The 6,320-nt window shown below is 51.4% G+C and overlaps 1 non-coding gene across 1 annotated transcript; it reads left to right on the top strand.

Moving 5' to 3' along the window:
• Positions 1–6,043: 6,043 nt before the first annotated feature.
• Positions 6,044–6,120, top strand: Trnas-cga. Its single transcript has one exon. It is a non-coding gene; the product is annotated as a tRNA-Ser (tRNA).
• Positions 6,121–6,320: the final 200 nt, after the last annotated feature.

Genomic DNA, 6,320 nt, shown 5'->3' with positions numbered 1-6,320 from the left:
AAGCTGTGAGGATGGGGCGTGTGTCGTGCTTGGGTGGCTCAGTTGGTAGAGCACTTACACGCGAGAGGCAAAGGTCCCGAGTTCGAGTCTGGGTCCGGCACACAGTTTTAATCTGCCACGAAGTTTCATATCAGCGCACACTCTCCTGCAGAGTGAAAATCTCATTCTGGAAATATTCCCCAGGCTGTGGCTATGCCATGTCTTCGCAATATCCTCCTTTCAGGAGTGCTAGATCTGCAAGGTTCGCAGGAGAGCTTCTGTTATCTTTTTAAGGTGGGAGACGAGGTACTGGCAGAAGTAAAGCTGTGAGGATGGGGCGTGAGTCGTGCTTGGGTGGCTCAGTTGGTAGAGCACTTGCCCGCGAGAGGCAAATGTCCCGAGTTCGAGTCTCGGTCCGGCATGCAGGTTTAATCTGCCAGAAAGTTTCATATCAGGGCACACACCACTGCAGAGTGAAAATATCATTCTGGAAACATTCCCCAGGCTGTGGCTATGCCATGTCTCCGCAATATCATTTCTTTCAGGAGTATTAGTTCTGCAAGGTTCGCAGGAGAGCTACTGTTAACTTTGGAAGGTAGGAGACGAGGTACTGGCAGAAGTAAAGCTGTGAGGATGGAGCGTGAGTTGTGCTTGGGTGGCTCGGTTGGTAGAGCACTTGCCCGCGAGAGGCAAATGTCCCGAGTTCGAGTCTCGGTCCGGCACGCAGTTTTAGTCTGCCAGGAAGTTTCATATCAGCGCACACTCCGCTGCAGAGTGAAAATCTCATTCTGGAAACATTCCCCAGGCCGTAGCTATGCCATGTCCCCCCAATATCCTTTCTTTCAGGTGTGCTAGTTCTGCAAGGTTCGCAGGAGAGCTACTGTTAACTTTGGAAGGTAGGAGACGAGGTACTGGCAGAAGTAAAGCTGTGAGGATGGAGCGTGAGTTGTGCTTGGGTGGCTCGGTTGGTAGAGCACTTGCCCGCGAGAGGCAAATGTCCCGAGTTCGAGTCTCGGTCCGGCACGCAGTTTTAGTCTGCCAGGAAGTTTCATATCAGCGCACATTCCACTGCAGAGTGAAAATCTCATTCTGGAAACATTCCCCAGGCCGTAGCTATGCCATGTCCCCCCAATATCCTTTCTTTCAGGTGTGCTAGTTCTGCAAGGTTCGCAGGAGAGCTACTGTTAACTTTGGAAGGTAGGAGACGAGGTACTGGCAGAAGTAAAGCTGTGAGGATGGAGCGTGAGTTGTGCTTGGGTGGCTCGGTTGGTAGAGCACTTGCCCGCGAGAGGCAAATGTCCCGAGTTCGAGTCTCGGTCCGGCACGCAGTTTTAGTCTGCCAGGAAGTTTCATATCAGCGCACATTCCACTGCAGAGTGAAAATCTCATTCTGGAAACATTCCCCAGGCCGTAGCTATGCCATGTCCCCCCAATATCCTTTCTTTCAGGTGTGCTAGTTCTCCAAGGTTCGCAGGAGAGCTACTGTTAACTTTGGAAGGTAGGAGACGAGGTACTGGCAGAAGTAAAGCTGTGAGGATGGAGCGTGAGTTGTGCTTGGGTGGCTCGGTTGGTAGAGCACTTGCCCCCGAGAGGCAAAGTTCCCGAGTTCGAGTCTCGGTCCGGCACGCAGTTTTAATCTGCCAGGAAGTTTCATTTCAGCGCACACTCCGCTGCAGAGTGAAAATCTCATTCTGGAAACATTCCCCAGGCTGTAGCTATGCCATGTCTCCGCAATATCCTTTCTTTCAGGAGTGCTAGTTCTGCAAGGTTCGCAGGAGAGCTTCTGTTAACTTTGGAAGGTAGGAGACGAGGTACTGGCAAAAGTAAAGCTGTGAGGACGAAGCGTGAGTTGTGCTTGGGTGGCTCGGTTGGTAGAGCACTTGCCCGCGAGAGGCAAATGTCCCGAGTTCGAGTCTCGGTCCGGCACGCAATTTTATTCTGCCAGGAAGTTTCATATCAGCGCACACTCCGCTGCAGAGTGAAAATCTCAATCTGGAAACATACCCCAGGCTGTAACTATGCCATGTCTCCGCAATATCCTTTTTTTCAGGAGTGCTAGTTCTGCAAGGTTCGCAGGAGAGCTTCTGTTATCTTTGGAAGGTAGGAGACGAGGTACTGGCAGAAGTAAAGCTGTGAGGATGGAGCGTGAGTTGTGCTTGGGTGGCTCGGTTGGTAGAGCAGTTGCCCGCGAGAGGCAAATGTCCCGAGTTCGAGTCTTGGTCCAGCACGCAGTTTTAATCTGCCAAAAAGTTTCGTATCAGCGCACACTCCGCTGCAGAGTGAAAATCTCATTCTGGAAACATTCCCCAGGCTGTAGCTATGCCATGTCTCCGCAATATCATTTCTTTCAGGAGTGCTAGTTCTGCGAGGTTCGCAGGAGAGCTTCTGTTAACTTGGAAGGTAGGAGACGAGGTACTGGCAGAAGTAAAGCTGTGAGGATGGAGCGTGAGTCGTGCTTGGGTCGCTCAGTTGGTAGAGCACTTGCCCGCGAGAGGCAAAGGTACCGAGTTCGAGTCTCGGTCCGGCACGCAGATTTAATCTGCCAGGAAGTTTCATATCAGCGCACAGTCCACTGCAGAGTGGAAATCTCATTCTGGAAACATTCCCCAGGCTGTGGTTATGCCATGTCTCCGCAATATCATTTCTTTCAGGAGTGCTAGTTCTGCAAGGTTCGCAGGAGACCTTCTGTTAACTTTGGAAGGTACGAGACGAGGTACTGGCAGAAGTAAAGCTGTGAGGATGGAGCGTGAGTTGTGCTTGGGTTTCTCGGTTGGTAGAGCATTTGCCCGCGAGAGGAAAATGTCCCGAGTTCGAGTCTCGGTCCGGCACGCAGTTTTAATCTGCCAGGAAGTTTCATATCAGCGCACACTCCGCTGCAGCGTGAAAATCTAATTCTGGAAACATTCCCTAGGCTGTAGCTATGCCATGTCTCCGCAATATCCTTTCTTTCAGGAGTGCTAGTTCTGCAAGGTTCGCAGGAGAGCTTCTGTTAACTTTGGAAGGTAGGAGACGTGGTACTGGCAGGAGTAAGCTGTGAGGATGGAGCGTGAATTGTGCTTGGGTGGCTCGGTTGGTAGAGCACTTGCCCGCGAGAGGCAAATGTCCCGAGTTCGGGTCTCCGTCCGGCACGCAGTTTTAATCTGCCAGGAAGTTTCATATCAGCGCACACTCCGCTGCAGAGTGAAAATCTCTTTCTGGAAACATTCCCCAGGCTGTAACTATGCCATGTCTCCGCAATATCCTTTTTTTCAGGAGTGCTAGTTCTGCAAGGTTCGCAGGAGAGCTTCTGTTATCTTTGGAAGGTAGGAGACGAGGTACTGGCAGAAGTAAAGCTGTGAGGATGGAGCGTGAGTTGTGCTTGGGTGGCTCGGTTGGTAGAGCAGTTGCCCGCGAGAGGCAAATGTCCCGAGTTCGAGTCTCAGTCCGGCACGCAGTTTTAATCTGCCAGGAATTTTCATATCAGCGCACACTCCGCTGCAGAGTGAAAATCTCATTCTGGAAACATTCCCCAGGCTGTAGCTATGCCTTGTCTCCGCAATATCATTTCTTTCAGGAGTGCTAGTTCTGCAAGGTTCGCACGAGAGCTTCTGTTAACTTGGAAGGTAGGAGACTAGGTACTGGCAGAAGTAAAGCTGTTAGGACGGAGCGTGAGTTGTGCTTGGGTGGCTCGGTTGGTAGAGCACTTGCCCGCGAGAGGCAAATGACCCCGAGTTCGAGTCTCGGTCCGGCACGCAGTTTTAATCTGCCAGGAAGTTTCATATCAGCGCACACTCCGCTGCAGAGTGAAAATCTCATTCTGGAAACATTCCCCAGGCTGTAGCTATGCCATGTCTCCGCAATATCCTTCCTTTCAGGAGTGCTAGTTCTAAAAGGTTCGCAAGAGAGCTTCTGTTAACTTTGGAAGGTAGGAGACGAGGTACTGGCAGAAGTAAAGCTGTGAGGATGGAGCGTGAGTTGTGCTTGGGTGGCTCGGTTGGTAGAGCAGTTGCCCGCGAGAGGCAAATGTCCCGAGTTCGAGTCTCGGTCCGGCACGCAGTTTTAATCTGCCAGGAAGTTTCATGTCAGCGCACTCTCCGCTGCAGAGTGAAAATCTCATTCTGGAAACATTCCCCAGGCTGTAGCTATGCCATGTCTCCGCAATATCATTTCTTTCAGGAGTGCTAGTTCTGCAAGGTTCGCAGGAGAGCTTCTGTTAACTTGGAAGGTAGGAGACAAGGTACTGGCAGAAGTAAAGCTGTGAGGATGGAGCGTGAGTCGTGCTTGGGTGGCTCAGTTGGTAGAGCACTTGCCCGCGAGAGGCAAAGGTCCCGAGTTCGAGTCTCGGTCCGGCACGCAGATTTAATCTGCCAGGAAGTTTCATATCAGCGCACAGTCCACTGCAGAGTGAAAATCTCATTCTGGAAACATTCCCCAGGCTGTGGCTATGCCATGTCTCCGCAATATCATTTCTTTCAGGAGTGCTATTTCTGCAAGGTTCGCAGGAGAGCTTCTTTTAACTTTGGAAGGTAGGAGACGAGGTACTGGCAGAAGTAAAGCTGTGAGGATGGAGCGTGAGTTGTGCTTGAGTGCCTCGGTTGTTAGAGCACTTGCCCGCGAGAGGCAAATGTCCCGAGTTCGAGTCTCGGTCCGGCACGCAGTTTTAATCTGCCAGGAAGTTTCATATCAGCGCACACTCCGCTGCAGCGTGAAAATCTCATTCTGGAAACATTCCCCAGGCTGTAGCTATGCCATGTCTCCGCAATATCCTTTCTTTCAGGAGTGCTAGTTCTGCATGGTTCGCAGGAGAATTTCTGTTAACTTTGGAAGGTAGGAGACGAGGTACTGGCAGGAGTAAAGCTGTGAGGATGGAGCGTGAGTTGTGCTTGGGTGGCTCGGTTGGTAGAGCACTTGCCCGCGAGAGGCAAATGTCCCGAGTTCGAGTCTCGGTCCGGCACGCAGTTTTAATCTGCCAGGAAGTTTCATATCAGCGCACACTCCGCTGCAGAGTGAAAATCTCATTCTGGAAACATTCCCCAGGCTGTAGCTATGCCATGTCTCCGCAATATCCTTTCTTTCAGGAGTGCTATTTCTGCAAGTGTCGCAGGAGAGCTGCTGTTAACTTAGGAAGGTAGGAGGCGAGGTACTGGCAGAAGTAAAGCTGTGAGGATGGAGCGTGAGTGCTGCTTGGGTGGCTCGGTTGGTAGAGCACTTGCCCGCGAGAGGCACATGTCCCGAGTTCGCGTCTCGGTCCAGCACGCAGTTTTAATCTGTCAGGAAGTTTCATATCAGCGCACACTCCGCTGCAGAGTGAAAATCTCATTCTGTAAACATTCCCCAGGCTGTAGCTATGCCATGTCTCAGCAATATCCTTTCTTTCAGGAGTGCTAGTTCTGCAAGGTTCGCAGGAGAGCTTGTGTTAACTTTGGAAGGTAGGAGACGAGGTACTGGCAGAAGTAAAGCTGTGAGGATGGTGCGTGAGTTGTGCTTGGGTGGCTCGGTTTGTAGAGCACTTGCCCGCGAGAGGCAAATGTCCCGAGTTCGAGTCTCGGTCCGGCACGCAGATTTAATCTGCCAGGAAGTTTCATATCAGCGGACACTCCACTGCAGATTGAAAATCTCATTCTGGAAACATTCCCCAGGCTGTAGCTATGCCATGTCTCCGCAATATCCTTTGTTTCAGGAGTGCTAGTACTGCAAGGTTCGCAGGAGTGCTTCTGTTAACTTTGGAAGGTAGGAGACGAGGTACTGGCAGAAATAAAGCTGTGAGCATGGGGCGTGAGTTGTGTTTGGGTGGCTCGGTTGGTAGAGCACTTGCCCGCGAGAGGCAAAGGTCCCGAATTCGAGGCTCGGTCCGGCACGCAGTTTTAATCTGCCACGAAGTTTCATATCAGCGCACACTCCGCTGCAGAGTGAAAATCTCATTCTGGAAACATTCCCCAGGCTGTAGCTGTGCCATGTCTCCGCAATATCCTTTCTTTCAGGAGTGCTAGTTCTGCAAGGTTCGCAGGAGAGCTTGTGTTAACTTTGGAAGGTAGGAGACGAGGTACTGGCAGAAGTAAAGCTGTGAGCATGGGGCGTGAGTTGTGCCTGGGTGGCTCAGTTGGTAGAGCACTTGCCCCCGAGAGGCAAATGTCCCGAGTTCGAGTCTCGGTCCGGCACGCAGTTTTAATCTGCCACGAAGTTTCATATCAGCGCACACTCCGCTGCAGAGTGAAAATCTCATTCTGGAAACATTCCCCAGGCTGTATCTATGCCATGTCTCCGCAATATCCTTTCTTTCAGGAGTGCTAGTTCTGCAAGGTTCGCAGGAGAGCTTCTGTTAACTTTGGAACGTAGGAGACGAGGTACTGGCAGAAATAAAG

Source organism: Schistocerca piceifrons, chromosome 11 (genome assembly GCF_021461385.2).
Source record: "Schistocerca piceifrons isolate TAMUIC-IGC-003096 chromosome 11, iqSchPice1.1, whole genome shotgun sequence".
Taxonomy (NCBI): domain Eukaryota; kingdom Metazoa; phylum Arthropoda; class Insecta; order Orthoptera; family Acrididae; genus Schistocerca; species Schistocerca piceifrons.
This window is presented reverse-complemented; position numbering and strand designations above follow the sequence as displayed.